The sequence below is a fragment of the Schistocerca nitens genome, chromosome 5, assembly GCF_023898315.1.
Source record: "Schistocerca nitens isolate TAMUIC-IGC-003100 chromosome 5, iqSchNite1.1, whole genome shotgun sequence".
NCBI lineage: Eukaryota > Metazoa > Arthropoda > Insecta > Orthoptera > Acrididae > Schistocerca > Schistocerca nitens.
In genome coordinates this window covers 479,292,081-479,313,877 of record NC_064618.1, presented here as the reverse complement: position 1 = coordinate 479,313,877, position 21,797 = coordinate 479,292,081, and positions in this window count along the sequence as shown.

The following is a 21,797-nucleotide window of genomic DNA, read 5'->3' as shown; positions in this document are numbered from 1 at the left end:
CAGATTGGTTCTGGTGGTGTTAGGGTAATTTTCTAGTGTTTATAATACAATATAAATATTATTTTACAATAGCGAAATGTTTTTTTCCAACTTAACACCCTGGTGGATGCGAATCCTTGAGAGACCTGGGCCCTCCTGAGGCCTGAGCCCAGGGGATTTCGTCGCCCCTCTCAACTCCCACCCCCTTTCAAAAAATGGCTCTAAGCACTATGGGACTTAACATCTGAGATCATCAGTCCTCTAGACTTAGAACTACGTAACTAACCTAAGGACATCACACACATCCATGCCCAAGGCAGGATTCGAACCTGCGACCGTAGTGGTCGCGCGGTTCCAGACTGAAGCTCCTAGATCCGCTCGGACACAGCGGCCGTCCCCTCCCCACCCTTCACGTCAGGCCCGCGTAAGGACACTGATGTGCTATTCCAAATAGTTGGTTATTAATGCAAGCAGTCTGCTTTTCCTTGTATGCAACCTTCTACACAACTGTCTCAGAAAATGAAAGCAACACTTGGATGAAGTTGGCGTTGCAACAGAATTGACCACAGTGGATCGGAGAAATGTTTGTATCACTCGTCGTACATTGAAAAAGATGGGTCTAACAGTAGAAGGAAATCGCTACCATAGGTGCTTGCCTTAATTCTTAGTCCAACAGTGGTACCTTAGAGTGAACATGACCGTCTGAAAGCTGCATCTCTTTGGCCATAATTTGCTTGCAACTTGTTACCAGTCCACACTTTTTCTTTTTACTTTTAATCGTCGGTTTCAAAGCGTTTAAAATATAAATTGTAATACTGACTGTCCCTTTATTATTACTTTTCTTTCCACTTTTCTTACTATGCATTTTATGACCCTGCTTTAAGTTTAGAAATTTCTTCAGATGTGCATGTGAACTTAGGAATAAGTAAATGCCTCGTGTGCGCTGCGTCCTTTGGGACGATGACATGTTGCAGATCTTGGCACAGTGGAATCCAGAGTACACGGAATTTCCATATCGCTGAAGCTCAACCAAGTACCACATTAAGTTCACAAGATGCACGTTTTTGTGACTTCGTATTGCTAAGGTTTTAAGGAGTAATTCATATAATGACTGAGATATGATAAACGGCCATTGTCTGTATTATATACACTAGTTGATCAAACGTGTTTGGACACCAATTAATGGAAATTAATGTGACGACGCCCTAAACTCTGCTTGAGAAACTTTCTATTAGTTGTCTGAGTGTTTATGGAGGAACGGCAGGCCAACATTCCTCAAGAGCCGAAATCAGAGAAGTTAGTGATGTTGGACAAGAAGCGAAGTCGTCATTGTAACTCATCCCAAAAGTGTTCCATCGAGTTCAAGTCGAGGATCTGGGCAGGTCAGACCGTTTCAGGAATGTTACTGTCCACAAAATTATTGCATCACAGATGCTACTTTGCGAAGGTGTGCATTGTCATGCTAATAAAAACAATCATCTTATCTGAACTGTTCCACTACTGTATGCAGTATACAATGCAGTAAACACTGCTTGTATCCTCCGACATTTAGCGTTTTCTTAAGCGCAATAAGTGGACCACACCTTAACCTACGAAAAACACCCCCGTTACCGTAGAACCACCCCGTCTATACTTCGCTGTTGTCACTACACATGATGAAAGGTAACACTCTTCAGATATTCACCAAGCCCAAATCTTCCCATAGGAATGTCATAGTGTATAGCGTGTTTTATTACTCCAAATCACTCGCGTCCAGTCATCCACTGTCTAGTGGCGTGACTAATTGCATAACCTCACGCGACGTTAGTACTGACTAAGAAAATGTGTGATTTACGAGGAGCTACTCGACCATTATACCCCATTGTTTTTAACTCCTTACGCACAGTCACTGGACCAGCTGAACTGTGGGTAGCATCTTCGAGCTAATGAATGATTACTTCCGCTGATTTCATGCGATTTATTATAACGACCTTCGATAATGGTTGACGTGGCCGTCAGTAAATGCGGTCTGCGTGGTCTTGGTTTAATTATGCTTGTTCCTTCGCGTTTTGACTTCACAGTCACATCACCGTCGACATGGGAAGTTGAAATGTCCCTCATGGACTTGATACTTAAGTGAAGTCCAGTGACCAGCCCACGCTCAAAGTAAATGAGCCCTTCTGATCGACCTCTTCTGCTATTACTGGTTCTCAACTGACAACGCAGTACTCTTTGCCTCCATCTCTCGAGAAATCTAGGTATCAGTTCCGTGTACACTGACGTATTCGGAGGGGTGGTCATTGGTGCTGTGTTGTTTTCTTGACGTGTTGTGTAAGACGCGATACTACGGATCTGGCTGCTCGTCACGTTGTTAGTACAACCATTTAATCTTGACCTCCGGCATCGCTAAAAGTTGGGTAATGGCTCTAGGATCACATCATACATCGGGTTTCTTGACTTCCAGGAAGCGTTCAATACTCTTCATACCGTTGCCTAGCAAACAAGATACGTCTAAATGGAATAACCGAACACATATGACGGAATTGTACTGAAGATTTTCTAGCAGATCGAACTCAGAATGGCGAACTTAGTTTTGAGGTACCATCAGAAACAAAGGCAGCGTCTGGCGTACCTCACGGTAGTTTGATACGGCCTCTACTGTTGTCGTTGTGTATAAATAACCTGGTGGAAGATTTTCGCAGTCGACAGGGAGGTGAAGTCACTGGATTGGTAGTAATTGCAGAGAGATCTACACAGCACTACGTCTAGTTGTCCGATTTATCTCACAAAAATGTTAATAACTATCATCGAAACGGTGGAAAGACTTTATGTCTTCCAGCAGGACAGATAGAACGTGGAGGTGCAAGTATCACGTAAGTTTGAACTGATGTTAGGACGAGCACATCACTCCATGACGAATGTGTCTGGATTGTAAGCCAAGTGAACTGACATCAGTTTCTTGACAATCCAAGAAGATTTCATCGATGGAATTCGCCGAGCCAGCCTGCATTAACCTGAATCGTGTATTTATGTTTGTTAAAATTTTCCTGTTATCATTTCTTTCCACTTTTGAACGTTGTGTCCTGATTTTTAGAACGGCTACTAGAGCCTTTTTTAACCCAGAAATGACACCTCCACGTGTTGCTAATACTAATGTATTACGCAAGCGTTCTTCTCTAATTGTCAGCTGCAGTTCAATAAGTATCACGTTCGTCGTTTCGTTTGCGAGGTATTTACAGGGATTGTTGAGAGGAGAAACTTATTGACCTAGTCGAAACGTCGCATGAAGACGACTCTGCCACTTGACGGACAATCCAAAAATATTTAGTCAGTAAAATTGGTCGAGAAAGTCTGAGTTGGCATAAATTACGTTTTGTGTTCCGTTAACAAAGGTTTATTCTCTTTCTTTTATGTCATCTCAGACTTATTTCGTTACGTTCTAAGTGGAGAATAGTACGTAAACGGTGTGCTTCTCTTTGTTTAATTACAAATTTTTTAAGAGAAGATTTTACTTTTAGTATGCTCGAGCTGTGTACGTGTTATTCTGGTACTGTAATATTCATTGCCCCACGAATGCCGTAAAATAAAGAGTTGAATTTTCCGAGCTGTTTTTGGCTGGTATAATGTAACGGCAATAAATAAATTCCTCGTGTACTTTATACGCACAAAACAATGTGATCCAGAGTCGGGGCTGCCCGAATTGCTTTGAAAATTCAGCCTTCCACCGATAAATATGTCGCTTCCTCCGGTTACAAAATATGGCACGCATCGATTCGATCTGTTGAACGCGGTGCAGATCCAGTCGTTCCCGGTTCGGTATTTTTATTGCACGAAGCTGCGCGGAACGAGACTGGGGGATTAGGCGCGGGGAAGAGTGCTGAGCGAATGTTAATTCATTTAGGGAGGACAAAGGCTTGTTGCGACCGTGGATCGCCTAATAACGTTAAGGCGCGGCAGAGGGGCGCGCGCTGTATAATTACGCAGTATACACGCATTAAAACAGAGTTAGGTAGCTGGCACTCGTCCGCGTCGCGAGTTTAACGAGGACAGAGGGCGCGCATGGTGCAGGTCGGCTAACGAGGAGCAGGAGCTCAGCTAAGGCGCGGGGCGCCCTCTCACCAACGGTCCGCCTGACCCTACCACCAGCCCTTACTGTCCTTGCCGTTAGCTGTTAGGATCGCACTACCGTGCACACGCCCTCGCTAAAAATACCCTTACGGTGTCAGTAGTTCTTGGGTCACGTGTAGATGTTGGAAACGACGCGATGCATCACGGGAAGTGAAGACGGCCAGTCATCAGTCAGATGGAGGTAACAAGACCGTGCTTTCCGCGATATAGTAATATCCGATACTAACATCATTTTGACGTAAGTGTTAGGTTCCTGCCTAACCACATACTTGGAAATTGTGACATTCGTAACAGAGAATAAATAATTATTGACAAACAAGAGTGTAAATGTGATTGCTGTTTAAGCTGTGTTATTACGTTCCTGCCTAACGACATACTCGAAAATCTCTGTATATAAAAGGCAATGTCCTGGCTGCCTCACCGGCTGACTCATCATCGCCCAGTCCAAACTGCTAAGAATAGAAACTTGAAATTTGGAGAAGGTATGGAACTGTAGACGTCGTTTAATAATGGATTTTTCGAAATTCCAACCCTAATGTGGTGAAATAGGCGATGAAGAGGGTGATGAAGGGTTTTTTTTTGAAAAAAGTGTCGCTGTTAAGGCAATTTTGAAGCTAGATGTACGAAAACTGGCATTTGATTTCTCAGTCAGAGATAAAGAAATGCATATTTCAGGATTTTTAGAAATTTAGTGAAATAGTGGGTGAAGGCTTTTTTGAAAATATATCGTTATTAAAGAACTAATAAAGTATTTCTAGCGCTACATCTATGAACACTGGTATTTGACTTCTCGGTTGCAAATTTAAAATAAAAAAACGTGTTTTAGTGTTTTTGATAATTGAACCCCTAAGGGAGTGAAATAGGGGATCAGACATTTTATGAAAATATTTTATTATGAAAGCATTTTTAAAACTAACCTTATGAAAATTTAAATGTGGTTTCCTAGTTAGAAACAAAACAAATATGTGTTTCACCGTTTTCGGAAATTCAACCCCTTTGGTGGCGAAACGGGGAATGAAAGTTTTCATGGAAATATTTCGCTGTGCAACCATTTGTGAAGCCAAATCTATGAAAATTTGCATTTGACTTCTCTGTTAGAGATAAAACATATGTGCGTCACTGTTTTTGGAAATTGAATCCCTAAGAGTGCAATAGGGGGTGAAACGTTTTATTAAAATATTTCACTGGGAAAGCATTTTTAAGGCTAAATTTCTGAAAATTGGTCTTTGGGTTCTGCGTTACAGATGAAAAAATACGTGTTTCTCTGTTTTAGGAAATTCAACCCCTAAGGGGTGAAATAGGGGATGAAAGAATTTTTGAAAGTACGTCACTATTAAGCGAATTTTGAAGTTAGAACTACGAAAACTGGGGTCTCGTTTCTCAGTCATAAAATAAAAATACTTGTTTCCACATTTTGGAAATTCAATCACTAAGGGGTAAAATAGTGGTGTGACGTGTTTTTGAAAATAAATAATAACTAAAGAACTACTAAAGCATTCTTAAGGCTAGATCTATGACACCTGGTATTTGACTTCTCGGTTATAAATAAAGAAATACGTTTTACAGTGTTTCTGGAAATTCAGCTCCTAAGGGAGTGCAATAGGAGATGAGATTTTTTTAAGAAAATATTTCGTTACATTAAGGTAAATTTATGAAAACTCGTACTTCACTTCTGGATTAGATATAAAGAAATATTTGTTAGGGGATGAAAGTTGCTATGGAAATATCTCCAGAAGAACTCACAAGGCATGATTAACAATAACTTTGGACTCCAGCTACCACAATCGCTTTTTGATCAGAAGTACATTCGAAAAAGACAATGCTTATATGACCTCAATTAATGTGTAAAGCTTAGATGGTGTTGCAATTTGTGAACAACATAAAAATTCGATTACATAAAAAACAAAAAAAATCTCTGCCGGCCATACAGTCCGCGGGAGAGAAGCAGCAGGCACTAAGCTAGTCGTGAAATATTGCTAAAAGTAAATTATTTTTTTTGCAAACAGTACGCGTTTGAAACGCCCCTTCATTCCATCACGCTGCAAATTGACTGAGCTCCATATGAGTTACGAACAATCACGGAAACGCCTAAAATATTCCCACAACAAAGTACGTAACTACGTAACCTACGTTACAATCTACAATAATCAAGTTAGCGTACGTAATCTCGAAACAAAATTCTAATATATTACCACCTTCCACAAGAAAAAGGTGATAGGTACTGTAGACATGGCATCCGAATTAATCACGGGTTCCCTCTTCAAAAAGATTTCTCTGGTATATAACCTAATAACAGAGCGCTATTAAACTCAATATAAATTATAAATTCCCATGAGACAAGATACCAGCTAACTTTATTTACGAAACGAGAGAAATGAGACCCGGATACAGGTCATCTTATCGATTATCAACATCTGTGTCAATATGACAAAAATAAAACGTAAACTAACTTCAATTACGAAATGGAAGAAATGAAGAACAGCATTCTCAGTGGCTATCTCCACGTGACTCATAGTTGGCAGTCTGACCGCTTCGTTACGAACATCCACATGTTACACAAAAACTACGGCACTGTAACTGTACTTTAGCCCACGCCTCCCACCGTTGCTTCGAATGGTTTCAGCGTTGTCGCAGAGCTTATCCCCATACATTTGTCTTTTTCTAGGTAGACTTCGCCTCCCTTTATTTCAGGAAAGCATTTGCTAAAGTTCCGCCCTATCGCTTACTGAACGAAATACGAGATTACCGTGAACGGGACCAGATTTGCGATTGGATTCAGGATTTTCTAGCAGATAGATATCAACAATTGCTCTTAACGGAACAAAAGCGGCAATTGTAAAGTAATTTTAGGAGCACCACAGGGAAGTGTAATAAGGCCGTTACTGTTAATAATATGATGGGTTTCCCATTTACTTTAACCACAATAAATAACTTTTAGTGCAGAAGAAAATAAAAAAATGTATCAGACAAACGTTATTTAGCAACTAGGCTGACGGTACCCACCATGATGGTCTTGCTTGTAACTTTGTTCGTTACGCAGGTATGCCCAGCAGCACATCTACAACACGTAGAGAACCTTACGTTTTTTATTCTGTAATTCACACCCTCTCCTCAGGACCCGTTCAAAAACGTATCACTGTGTACTATTCATGCAAACATGACGTTTTTAAAAGCACAACACAAAATTGACTTTGATTCTAGTGTACTAGCGAAAGAGCACGTACTCGGGGTAGCGTAACTCGTTCACTTGCTAGAATTAACAGTAAACACATGAACACAGAAGGAAAATGCATACCAGTTATTCAGTCAACCAGCTTCAATCGAAGGTCTGAGTGAGTACAACGTACACCAACATAAGAAAGGAAGAAATGCTACTGACCTATGGGAAATATACATTGCCCAGGTACATTAATGAGACCACCTGTCAAAAACCAGAATCATCACCTTTTGCAGGGCAGACCACGACGAGAATGCAGGAAGAGAGTCAATGTGGTATTGGAAGGTACCGACAGGGATGTGGACCAATATCTAATCCTGTTTTTCGGTTGAGGATTCGTTGTGCGAAGCGCCGGACTGTGGTGCCACCACAGATCCTCAATTGGGTTTAAAACCGGGGAATTTGGCGGCCTTTGGTGACCAGGTGAGTACGGTAAACTCATTCTGGTTGTCTTTGAACTGTGCGACTCTTTACATTGTCCTGCTGGAGATGCCATCGTTCAGAGGAGTAACAAACCGCATGTAGAGGTGGACATGATCCACAAGGATAGACATATACATTTGTTGCCCATTTTTCCTTGCAGAAAAACGAGAACACCCAGGGAATGCGACGAAAGCATTCTGCAGACAATAACGCTTCCTCCTGCTGCCTGGACCCTTCCGACGATGGTGTTTGCTTTCAGATGTGTCACGCCTCACACGCCAACAGTCATACGTCCGATGGAGCATAGAATGTGATTCATCTGAAAAGGCCACCTGTACAGCCATTCAGTGTATGTCCAGCTGCGTTAATAGCGTGCAAATTCCAGCCTCCGTTGCCGATGAACTAAAATGTCTCTAAGCACTATGGGACTGAACAGCTGAGGTCATCAGTCCCCTAGACTTTGAACCACTTAAACCTAACTAACCTAAGGACATCACACACATCCATGCCCGAGGCAGGATTCGAACCTGCGACCGTAGCAGCAGCGCGGTTCCGGACTGAAGCGCCTAGAACCGCTCGGCCGCAGGAGCATGAACTGGGCACTTATTATGGAGGCCCATATGCAACAGTGTTCGCTGAACGGTCGTTGAGGACACGCTGTTGGTTGCCTCACGGTTCATCTGGGCTGTCAGTTGCTCAACTGTTGCACGTTTGCACTCCATTTGTCAGTAAATATCTACGTGGCCTTCTTTCATTCCTGTCATCTGTGACCCCCCCCCCCCCCCCCCCAGTTGGATACCGCCATTCCGCCGTCCACGGTATAGTTTAACCGCGGTCGCAAGCGAACAGTTAACAAACTTGGCAATTTCAGAAATGCTTCCCTCCTTGGGCCGTAAGCCAATGACCACACCATGCCGTTTTAAGACAGATAAATTGCTTCCTTTCTTCATTACGGCAGTGACTGCACTGTTTAACTCTTTATATACCCCCCACTGCTAGTGCTGCCACCTGCCGCCTGTGAGTGGTTGTTGCACGCTGATTTTGAACATAGGTGGTGGTCTCATTAATGTGACTGGACCATATAAATTGGTTAACAGTGACTGGAATAACGTTTTCTGTTGTAACCGCGACCGGAACAGTCTCTTGGTGGCCGTGAACGAAAACGCGGCGGGACAGAACGGGAGCGGCCCCCGAACAAACAAGACGGTCGAACGGGAAATGATGGACACGCAAAAGGCTGCAGAGACCTCTGGTGGTAATCGAGGTCCGTGCCGTCTGGCGAGGATTCGAAACCCGCAGCGCTCGGTACCAGATTTTCTTATTTACAATACGGGTACATGGCGTACTGTGCTGTATACTTTCAAACGATATGTTGTGTACAATAAAGACTGTCCTTGATTAAGAATTACTTTTCGTATAGGTGGTGGATGGTAGCATAATGTTGCTCATGCAGAGGAATTCTACAAACATTGAGATGATCATATCAATCTAACTTTTCTTTGCATTTCTAGTTGTATACTGTCAACACCAGCAAGCGGATGATTTACGTTTCCACCAGCACCCGGGTTAATGTGCCTGTACAGGAAAATCGAAGTCAGTTTTCTGTTACGTTTGTAATAAAGGCATACTTACGTGGATGGTCCACTGTGATACGTCTTTCAGCAGGCTTTGAGAAGAAGAGGTTACCGAGCAAAAAATGTAGGGTACTATCAAAATAAAGTTACAAGAAAGGTAATCATGCTGGTTAATGTTCCCCTGGAAGATCGATATTTTATTAACTTTTTTAAAATTTTATTTGTGGACATAAAGTTATGGGAGGTGGCCAAGATAAATCGGACACCCTGCACGTAAATGACTTAGTGGATTACCCTACATTAAGACTTGTTACGTAGATGATGAATGCGACATTTCGTAATGATGTGTTTTCTTTACACAATATACACTCCTGGAAATTGAAATAAGAACACCGTGAATTCATTGTCCCAGGAAGGGGAAACTTTATTGACACATTCCTGGGGTCAGATACATCACATGATCACACTGACAGAACCACAGGCACATAGACACAGGCAACAGAGCATGCACAATGTCGGCACTAGTACAGTGTATATCCACCATTCGTAGCAATGCAGGCTGCTATTCTCCCATGGAGACGATCGTAGAGATGCTGGATGTAGTCCTGTGGAACGGCTTGCCATGCCATTTCCACCTGGCGCCTCAGTTGGACCAGCGTTCGTGCTGGACGTGCAGACCGCGTGAGACGACGCTTCATCCAGTCCCAAACATGCTCAATGGGGGACAGATCCGGAGATCTTGCTGGCCAGGGTAGTTGACTTACACCTTCTAGAGCACGTTGGGTGGCACGGGATACATGCGGACGTGCATTGTCCTGTTGGAACAGCAAGTTCCCTTGCCGGTCTAGGAATGGTAGAACGATGGGTTCGATGACGGTTTGGATGTACCGTGCACTATTCAGTGTCCCCTCGGCATATAGTATTAGGAACGGAAAGTTGGTTAAAACCGGAAGTGAACAGTAACGAAATCCTAGACACAGAATGGAATATATACCGCAAGGATAGGATAAACGCCAATGGTGGAGGAGTATTTATAGCAGTAAAGAATTCAATAATATCCAGTGAAGTTATTAGCGAATGCGAATGTGAAATAATCTGGGTTAAGTTAAGTATCAAAGGTGGGTCAGATATGATAGTCGGATGCTTCTATAGACCACCTGCATCAGCAACCGTAGTAGTTGAGCGCCTCAGAGAGAACCTGCAGAACGTCGTGAAGAAGTTTCGTGATCATACTATTGTAATAGGGGGAGACTTCAATCTACCAGGTATAGAATGGGATAGTCACACAATCAGAACTGGAGCCAGGGACAGAGACTCTTGTGACATTGTCCTGACTGCCTTGTCCGAGAATTACTTCGAGCAGATAGTTAGAGAACCAACTCGTGAAGCTAACGTTTTAGACCTCATAGCAACAAATAGACCGGAACTTTTCGACTCCGTGAATGTAGAAGAGGGTATCAGTGATCATAAGTCAGTGGTTGCATCAATGACTACAAGTGTAATAAGAAATGCCAAGAAAGGAAGGAAAATATATTTGCTTAACAAGAGTGATAGGGCACAAATCGCAGAATATCTGAGTGACCACCATCAAACGTTCATTTCTGAGGAAGAGGATGTGGAACAAAAATGGAAAAAATTCAGAAACATCGTCCAGTACGCCTTAGATAAGTTCGTACCGACTAAGGTCCAAAGCGAGGGGAAAGATCCACCGTGGTATAACAATCATGTACGAAAGGTACTACGGAAACAAAGAAAGCTTCATCATAGGTTTAAGAGTAGTCGAATCATAGCTGATAAGGAAAAGCTGAACGAAGCGAAAAAGAGCGTAAAGAGAGCAATGAGAGAAGCATTCAACGAATTCGAACATAAAACATTGGCAAACAATCTAAACAAGAACCCTAAAAAGTTTTGGTCATATGTAAAATCGGTAAGCGGATCTAAATCCCCTATTCAGTCACTCGTTGACCACGATGGCACCGAAACAGAGGACGACCGAAGAAAGGCAGAAATACTGAATTCAGTGTTCCGAAACTGTTTCACTGCGGAAAATCGTAACACGGTCCCTGACTTCAGCCGTCGCACGGACGCCAAAATGGAAAATATTGAAATAAACGATATCGGAATTGAAAAACAACTGCTATCACTTAGTAGCGGAAAAGCATCCGGACCAGACGAGATACCCGTAAGATTCTACAGTGATTATGCTAAAGAACTTGCCCCCTTTCTATCAGCAATTTATCGTAGATCTCTGGAAGAACGTAAAGTACCTAGCGACTGGAAGAAAGCGCAGGTCGTTCCCATTTTCAAGAAGGGTCATAAATCAGATGCGAATAATTATAGGCCTATTTCGCTTACGTCAATCTGTTGTAGAATAATGGAACATGTTTTATGTTCTCGTATTATGACGTTCTTAGATAATACAAATCTCCTTCATCATAACCAACATGGATTCCGCAAACAGAGATCATGTGAAACTCAGCTCGCCCTATTTGTCCAAGAAATTCACAGTGCCGTAGACACTGGCGAGCAGATTGATGCCGTATTCCTGGACTTCAGGAAGGCATTTGATACGGTTCCGCACTTACGTTTAGTGAAAAAAATACGAGCTTACGGAATATCGGACCAGGTTTGTGATTGGATTCAGGATTTCCTAGAAGAAAGAACACAACATGTCATTCTTAACGGTTCAAAATCTGCAGATGTAGAGGTAATTTCGGGAGTACCGCAAGGAAGCGTGATAGGACCTTTATTGTTTACAATATACATAAATGACTTAGTTGACAACATCGGTAGCTCCGTGAGGCTATTTGCAGATGACACGGTTGTCTACAAGAAAGTAGCAACATCAGAAGACTCGTACGTACTCCAGGAAGACCTGCAGAGGATTAATGAATGGTGCGACAGCTGGCAGCTTTCCCTAAACGTAGATAAATGTAATATAATGCGCATACATAGGGGCAGAAATCCATTCCAGTACGATTATGCCATAGGTGGTAAATCATTGGAAGCGGTAACGACCGTAAAATACCTAGGAGTTACTATCCGGAGCGATCTGAAGTGGAATGATCACATAAAACAAATAGTGGGAAAAGCAGGCGCCAGGTTGAGATTCATAGGAAGAATTCTAAGAAAATGTGACTCATCGACGAAAGAAGTAGCTTACAAAACGCTTGTTCGTCCGATTCTTGAGTATTGCTCATCAGTATGGGACCCTTACCAGGTTGGATTAATAGAAGAGATAGACATGATCCAGCGAAAAGCAGCGCGATTCGTCATGGGGACATTTAGTCAGCGCGAGAGCGTTACGGAGATGCTGAACAAGCTCCAGTGGCGGACACTTCAAGAAAGGCGTTACGCAATACGGAGAGGTTTATTATCGAAATTACGAGAGAGCACATTCCGGGAAGAGATGGGCAACATATTACTACCGCCCACATACATCTCGCGTAATGATCACAACGAAAAGATCCGAGAAATTAGAGCAAATACGGAGACTTACAAGCAGTCGTTCTTCCCACGCACAATTCGTGAATGGAACAGGGAAGGGGGGATCAGATAGTGGTACAATAAGTACCCTCCGCCACACACCGTAAGGTGGCTCGCGGAGTATAGATGTAGATGTAGATGTAGACGATCACCAGTGGTGTACGGCCAATGTAGGAGATCGCTCCCCACACCATGATGCCGGGTGTTGGCCCTGTGTGCCTCGGTCGTATGCAGTCCTGATTGTGGCGCTCACCTGCACGGCGCCAAACACGCATACGACCATCATTGGCACCAAGGCAGGAGCAACTCTCATCGCTGAAGACGACACGTCTCCATTCGTCCCTCCATTCACGCCTGTCGCGACACCACTGGAGGCGGGCTGCACGATGTTGGGGCGTGAGCGGAAGACGGCCTAACGGTGTGCGGGACCGTAGCCCAGCTTCATGGAGACGGTTGCGAATGGTCCTCGCCGATACCCCAGGAGCAACAGTGTCCCTAATTTGCTGGGAAGTGGCGGTGCGGTCCCCTACGGCACTGCGTAGGATCCTACGGTCTTGGCGTGCATCCGTGCGTCGCTGCGGTCCGGTCCCAGGTCGACGGGCACGTGCACCTTCCGCCGACCACTGGCGACAACATCGATGTACTGTGGAGACCTCACGCCCCACGTGTTGAGCAATTCGGCGGTACGTCCACCCGGCCTCCCGCATGCCCACTATACGCCCTCGCTCAAAGTCCGTCAACTGCACATACGGTTCACGTCCACGCTGTCGCGGCATGCTACCAGTGTTAAAGACTGCGATGGAGCTCCGTATGCCACGGCAAACTGGCTGACACTGACGGCGGCGGTGCACAAATGCTGCGCAGCTAGCGCCATTCGACGGCCAACACCGCGGTTCCTGGTGTGTCCGCTGTGCCGTGCGTGTGATCATTGCTTGTACAGCCCTCTCGCAGTGTCCGGAGCAAGTATGGTGGGTCTGACACACCGGTGTCAATGTGTTCTTTTTTCCATTTCCAGGAGTGTAATTAATTTTTTTCAGTTACTACTTTATATCTAAAAGTTCATCTACTGGACAGAAGGAGTTGCCATTCAGAAATTCTTTTGATTTGTTTTTAAATGTTGCTCGGTTACCTGTCACACTCTTTATGCTATTTGACAAATGACCAAAGATTTTTGTGGCAGCATAATTCACCCCTTTCTGTGCCAAAGTCGTAGTTAACCCAGAATAGTAAAGATCATCGTTTTTTCTAGTGTTGCAGCTATACACTTCACTATAATTTTTTGAATTGGGATGGGTTATTAGTAACAAATTTCGTAAGTGAATATATGTATTGCGGAGGTACTGTGAATATCCCGAGTTCCTGAAATAAATGTCTGCAATGTGATCTTAGGTGAGCTCCAGCTATTATTCTTATTGCACGCTTTTGTACAATGAATACTTTTCTCTTAATGAAGAATTACCTCAAAACATGATGTCATATGAAAGCAGTGAATGAAAATAGGCACCGTAGGCTAATTTACTGATATGTTTATCATAAAAATTTTTAGTAACCCAAATAGCATAAGTAGCTAAACCTAACCGTTTCAGCATATCATCAATGTGTTTCTTCCAGTTCAATTTCTCAACGATGCACAAGCCGAACAATATTGAATACTCTGCGTTAGTAATAGACTTCTGTTCGAAGTCTATATTTATACGACTTAATAATTATGTGAATGACGTTATTTACAATTTCCTCAGCTGATTTTTGTTTGTTGGCTGTGATTACTATACTTGTATGATCAGAAAAAAGAACTAGCTTGGCATCTTCATGAATATAGAGAGGCAAGTCATTAATATATATTAAGAACAATAATTGAACCAAGACTGAACCTTTTGGGGCACCATTCTTGATGCTGCTGATTTTTGCAGTCTATCTATATGGTTAAATTCAATCTTATGATTCTTCTAGTTGAATATGAACAGCGTCGGAATTTCCATAAGGCCATTCGCAGCTGATGCTTGTATGATATCTATATGCAGGAAGACCTGTAGTGGATCAGTGATTGGTGAAGAGACTAGCAGTTGGCCCCGAACGTAAATAAATGAAACGTGCTGCGCATAAATATATGAAGAATCAGTTTTTGTACATTGCACTATTGGTGACAAATAAGTGAAAAAAGGCAACTACTGTAAAATATCCAAGAGTAGCCATTCGGCTAGACCTAAAGTGGAATGATCACATAAGAAAGACTGTAGGAAAAGCAGACACCAAGGGAAGACGCACTGGAAGAGTATAAAGGAAATAAAATTCATGCACGAAAGAAGCGAGTTAGCCGGCCACGGTGGTCTCGCGGTTTTAGGCGCGCAGTCCGGAACCGTGCGACTGCTACGGTCGCAGGTTCGAATCCTGCCTCGGGCATGGATGTGTGTGATGTCCTTAGGTTAGTTAGGTTTACGTAGTTCTAAGTTCTAGGGGACTGATGACCACAGCAGTTGAGTCCCATAGTGCTCAGAGCCATTTGAACCATTTTTTTGAAGCGAGTTACAAAATAGGCGCCCTTACCACGCTGGGTTAACAGAACAGGTATGGGAGACACAACGAAGAGCGGCGCGTTTCGTCACGGTATCCTTTAATGGAATGGATACGACAGAATTACGCAGCTTGTCAACCAATTCCAATGGCAAACACTACAAGGGAGGCGTGATGTATCATAGAGAATTTTACTGTTCACACACCGAGAGGACATTCCAGTAAGATTCAGGCAATATACACAGCGGAAGAAAGTATGAATTTTTTCGATACTCTAAATTAATTGTCTCCCACTGCGACGTATAAGTTTGAGATATCGCTTAAAGGTGTGTACAACATTCTTCTGTAACGGTACAAAATTGTGACCCCCTTCGACGTCACCATCGGTCTCGGCGACGTTTCAAACAGGTGTCACACATCCAAAAAAAAAAAAAAAAAAAAAAAAGGCTACAGGTCATGTGAAGTGGGTTAATGATTTCACATTGACCTCAAATATCCTAGCAGTTATGTGCAACACCATCACGGTCCTGCCACGGCACGCTCGTCACACCCTCTCTTATGCACGTTTCATCCCTTCCTTTCACGCCTCTGCGACGGAGATCAGAATCGCGACACCTAGCGTTGAAACAACGAGGTTTTCTTATGGGTGGCCGACGAAAACATTTCAAATAAACCGCACGGGATGTTGATTTACACACATGTCGCTATCGAAAACGGCATTTTCCAGTGAGATGACCAAAATAACGATGTTCTTGACATCGTTCGACAGTGCTGTCAGCCCCGGACGATTCATCCCACTTTAAGAACATCATGGGACTGCACTTCCACTGAACGTGATCTGACACCAAGGGAATATAGTGCGACCTCAGATTTTGCTGTGGTATACGGGGTGGAACAACTAGGGGCCATTAAAATCCGACGCAGCAAATAGTGTTTATGCTTTTTCATAGCTCCTGTTTCGCCCTCTTCTGTGGCGTGGCTATAGAGGGATACAACATTGACATGTGAGTGAATAAAACGACAAAGGAACCCTCAAAGACCCCGGGCCGTTCGACAACACCCTCGGTACCACTCACTCACCTTTTGTTTAGCATGTTAAAAATGTACGTGTCAGAGACTTCGACACCAGTTCAAGGGTCATATGGGTTGCCTGTCCTAGGCGCTAGAGCAGCAACAAGGCATCACTACCTGAATGGGTGTCGAAGTCTTTGACAGGTAGGACACATTTTAACATACTTAACAAATAGGCTTAGGTGACTCCAAGTATGTTACCAAACTGGGCGGCCTTAGAAAAACCCTTAGCTATCTTATTCACGCATGTGTAAATGTCGCACTCCTCTGTGATCTCGCCACAGGAAGGCGCGAAGGAAGAGGGCTGAAAAAACCTAAACACCCTTTGCTGCTTTGGATCACGTTCAGATTTCATCGAATGCTATTGAACAGATCGTAGTGGTTCCATGCTTTACTTCTTCTTCTTCTTCTTCTTCGAGGCAGATCGTTGATGTGAGCCAGTAGGTATAGGATCCCCTGGCCGCGTTAGGAGCGTAGCGCCAGTTAAGCTTGGTCATGGGGCTGCCATCTCACAGCTTCCAAGCTCGCTGAGTAATATTTTGGATTACCATTTCCTAGGCAGATTGCCTTTTCCAGGCTCAGAGTTCTGCCTGGCCGTAGAGATTCCTTCCACCTCTTCTACCTTTGGAATGCTATGAAAACATTCTCTTCCGGCATCCTAGCCGTTGGCTTCCTCTTCACTGGTTTTGGTCCACCCCGGGTATTTTATTTCCTCGGTACCCACCATATCTGGTGAGCATTCCTGTATCCGCCACCTGGGGAGGCGCCCGATGGGGGGCCAGCGACTCTTTACGGGATTTACACCTGAGTAAAAATTGCGGATTCTCTACATTCCCAAAGGTGTTAGACAACGTTCATGGGATTTGCAATCCCACAATATCTTTAGAATAGGGATGAATCATCTGGGGGATGAGAGCGACGTCGAACGTTGTCAATAACGTCCTCCTGTTACCTAGAAAACTGCGAACAGTCGTTTTAGACAGCGAAAAGTGCGGCAATTAACGCCGAAAGGGAAGGGGTGATTTCACTGACGTTCTTTGTGCCACCTCCTGATGACTTTTTGTGCTGATTCTGAGCAGCGATGTGTCGAAAGTGATTTCAGCGTTGGGTGTCACGGTTCTGACCTCCACCACTGGGGCGTTAAAAGAAAGGGTAGATGTGGATAACAGGGGCGTGACGACCTTCTCGCCGTATGACACGTCCATGATGGCGATGGGAAGAATTTTGGTGAAATTTTGTGCCAATATGACATCATTAACCCAACTCACACCTCACCGTAACGTCTGACTGTATCCTTTTTTTCGCATGTGTCGATACCTTCTGCTTGAAACGTCGATGAACCCTATGGTCACGTCGCAGGGTGCCACGATTTTGCACCGCTGTAGAGGGAGCTTCTACACACCTTTAAGCGAAATTTCAAACTTATACGTCGCAATGGGAGGCAGTATCCGGGTTTCTGAAAGGTGAATTTTTTTTTTACGTTGTGTATTGTATCCTCTATAACACATCTCACTAAACACAGCGTGAAAATCGTAGAAATCAGGGCTAAAACGGAGGTTTCCCTACAATCATCTTCCTTACTCGCTATTTCCGATTAAAAAAGAAGAATGGGAACAGGCAATGATGCTAGAACTACACTCCGCCATTCACTGTAAGCGGCTTCCGGAGTACTCGAGTAGGTGGAGAAGTAGATTTTCCTTTCCTAATCTCCTATTTACATTCCTTGTGCTCATTCGCACAAGCTATGGCTGTCATGCCATGTAAGTGTTGACAGGTTGAGACGTCCATTCACCCGTCTTCCATGCTGTCGTGCCGTCGCCGGAATTGTAGTTAGTGTTGTGATGTAATCAAGTATCTGTTCTGTAGCAAGCACTCTTACTACACCTAATCAACTGCCTCACAAGGGAGGCTCTTTGTTGATAGCATGTGTATGTTGCTATTAAGAAAACCAGGTGTAGGAAAGGCAGGTACCACACAGATTCATATAAGAATTCTTAGGAAATATAACTCACCCACGAAGAAAGTAGCTTACGAAAGACTCGTTTGTGTAGCACTCACAAGGGAATGGCTCGATAAGACATGTCGAAACCAATCCTGAAATTTTTTACACAGGAAGAAGACAACAAAAGAAATGCACTGCCAAAATTTTATCTACTAAGAGGCACTGCAAGTATTTTGTAAAACAAATGTTGAAGTTACACGTTTTTGCCGCTCGAAGAACAGCTTATAACAGAGGTTTGTACGGCCCTGCCCGCCTAGCGCGGTTCGACGCACTCACGCAGTGCCGCGTAGCGGAAATATCCGGAGTTCACAGACACCAATTTTAGGCACCTAAAGCCTTGTTTACAATGAAGCGAATGGAAGCGAACACGTGCGAATGAGCATTTGCAGAAAATTCACTACCATTCGCTTGTATATGGGTAGAATCGTTTATACTAGAGGGAACAGAAGAGAACACGAGGTAGCGAACATTGCCTATAAACGCTTTTAGTTTTGGGAGCTAGTATTCGGCATACAGGAGACAACTCCATCTTGTTAGAGACACAGTGCGAAACTTTGCTCTTCGGTGAGGATTATTTTGAATGGCGAGCGCACAGTTCTTGACGGAGTATGGAAAATGGAGCAGGGAAGGAAGAATTTAAGTGTCTCAATTTGTATGGAAGCGTGATATGCCTGGAGATCGTGAACTTTACACGGAATTGCATCTCCATCTCTCCTTAGCACTGATCCAAAATTTTCCCTGTACGTCGGTTGCCATTTTTCTCTGGCTTCTCATAAGCATTGAGAGGAAATTTGTAAACAGAACACTAATTACCGACGTCCAGCATCATTTCAAGAGGTGACACAGCTACAGTTTCCATTAGGCGTGTAAGATCTAATGGTATTTTTTCCCGTAATCCAGAGAGCTCGGGATCAAGTATCGTTCAGACCACAACTTCTTCACTGTGATTTTTAACCGAGCATTCACTTCTCACAGATGTTGGAGTGGCCACGAAAGACACGTGGTTCTGATTGCTCGTTAAACAGCAGGTCTCCATTTTCCGATTAGGTAACGGGAGAGGTTAGGGATACGTAAGTAGCAGCAGTGGCGTCCAGCTGAAAGAGGCCTACCGGCTATATCTGACAGAATTCTCTTTTGCTCTTGCTTGTTAGCTTGTTTGTTCCGATGAAAACCTGGCTTAAACTACACAAATATTTTTTTGAATAACTTCAAATCGTCACTTCAATTCATGCACATGTATTTCTGATAAAAGTGGCTGGCAGAGAAAATAAAATCATGGCAGTGTTTGACGTCACAGACGATTTCCATCAATGAGGACTTATAATTTGTTGAAGTGAAACTTGTCTTGCGATACTACTTTTTATGCTTCCTATAGGCCATTCCTTATAATAATGTTTGCATGTTGTACATTTGACTATCCGTGAAACATTTCTTTGTTTATTCCATGTAGTCGTCACAAAAATGCTAAGTGTCTACTGAATGGCAAAAACAAACATTTTTCTTGCACCAGGCGAAAAAAAAAAGTGGCTCTGAGCACTATGGGACTTAACATCTGAGGTCATCAGTCCCGTAGAACTTAGTACTAATTAAACCTAACTAACATAAGGACATCACACACATCCATGCCCGGGGCAGGATTCGAACCTGCGACTGTAGCGGTCGCGCGGTTCCAGACTGAAGCGCCTAGAACCGCCTGGCCACTCCGGCCGGCTGCACCAGGACACCGGACAAAGGAGAAAATGATTTAGTCTGGCACTTCGCAGTAACTGCTAGTTTTATTTAAACTGGGATGGAGTCAGAAATGGTCCCGGCCGTTGTTCTGCATACTGCGCTTCATACCAGGCATACTTGATCAAATTCTTAAAGCGTGGCAAAGCAAATAGGTAATGCACAAATGACTAAAGCTGAAGTATAATGTTCCGCTGGTAAACCTGAAATGAGAGACAGGTTTCGGAAATTATGTTGTCTGATAATTTCCTGAAATATGCCTTCCACTGTCGATAAATCTCTTTATTGAGAGGTTGAATCGCAGTAGTAGTTCCAGGCGAAATCCACATAACTTCTACAGATTTTTCGTCATTCTCTACAAAAAAGAGGCGCCTTTATGCCCAGACAATGAATCCAACAAAAGCAGTGAATTAGTTCCTGCAGCTGGTAGGAATACGTTTCGAACGAGATGTTAAAAATTATTCTTTCCCATTTTTCCAGATTTTGATACGTCGATTACAAGATTTTTGCAGCTAAATAGTCCAATTCTTATTTCAGGTCCTAATTTGCCTTGCGGTTCTTGAAGACAGATATACAGCTACGGAAACAGTAAACTAGTCATACTTATCATTGGTATTATCGTATATGAATTTGTCATTGTATTCATTGACTGGGCGACCGACTCCGTCTTTTTTTCTACCCGAAATGATAAAGTGCGGTGTGCAGGCAGTTCTTCCACGAAACCTGCCTGATCAGCATTATAAACAGCAGTTTCATTATGTCATTTATGAATTTCTCAATAGCATTATCTATCATTGGCAGCTGCTCTACACGTTTACCTGACGTAACTTGGTAATTTTGCGACTTCCTATTTTGTACGATTTTTTGAAACTGCGTAGCCAGGTCGACGAAGCCTGAAAATTAGCATTGTTTGTGTCAGATGCAATTCGGAGGGCCAGTCTCTTTCGAACAGTTTTTCACCCAGATGTTGTTGGGTTTCTGTTTGGCGCATATTTCTTACTTCATGTAATTCATTCTTCCATGTATACAGTTCACGCTCCGATTTTACGAAACGAAAACGCCTTTGCACACTGCGTAACTTCAAGCGCTTTTTCCCTCCTTCGTTTAACCAATATTTCACTGCAATTTCTTTGTTGCTGAAAGCTGTTGCAGTATGTGTTTTCTAATTTTTTATTTCTAGGCTTGGAAGGTATTCTTCTTCAGAACTGTTGCTGGCATAACTGGCGTCGTTCGATCCACAATTCATGGAATCGTTACAGTTATTTCCTATTTCCTCGAACGTATCCACAATTTCAAACGAAATGTCGATATCATTCGAATGAATGTCAAGGAAAATAACTAACAAATGGCACATATGTACGTCCTCTGGAGAAGAAGGTGATTTCGACTGGAAACCATGTTCTTCATATCTCATCATTGCTAAATTGAGAACGTTAATTGGACTCCATATTTCTGTGGAACTGGAAGAAACAAGAAAGGTACTATTAGCAGGAATGCCTTACGAAACCACAATAAACATTAATTCATATGTATCTGTATTGCCAATACTTACCAACACTGCAAAAAGCAACTGATAATTTGTAATAGACGTTACTTGAGTGGCTAATCCGAGAGAATAATAACTGTGTACTGTAGTATCATAGAAACTATCAACGAACGGTAACTTGAAACGTCCTTTACAAATTACGGTTGGGTTGTG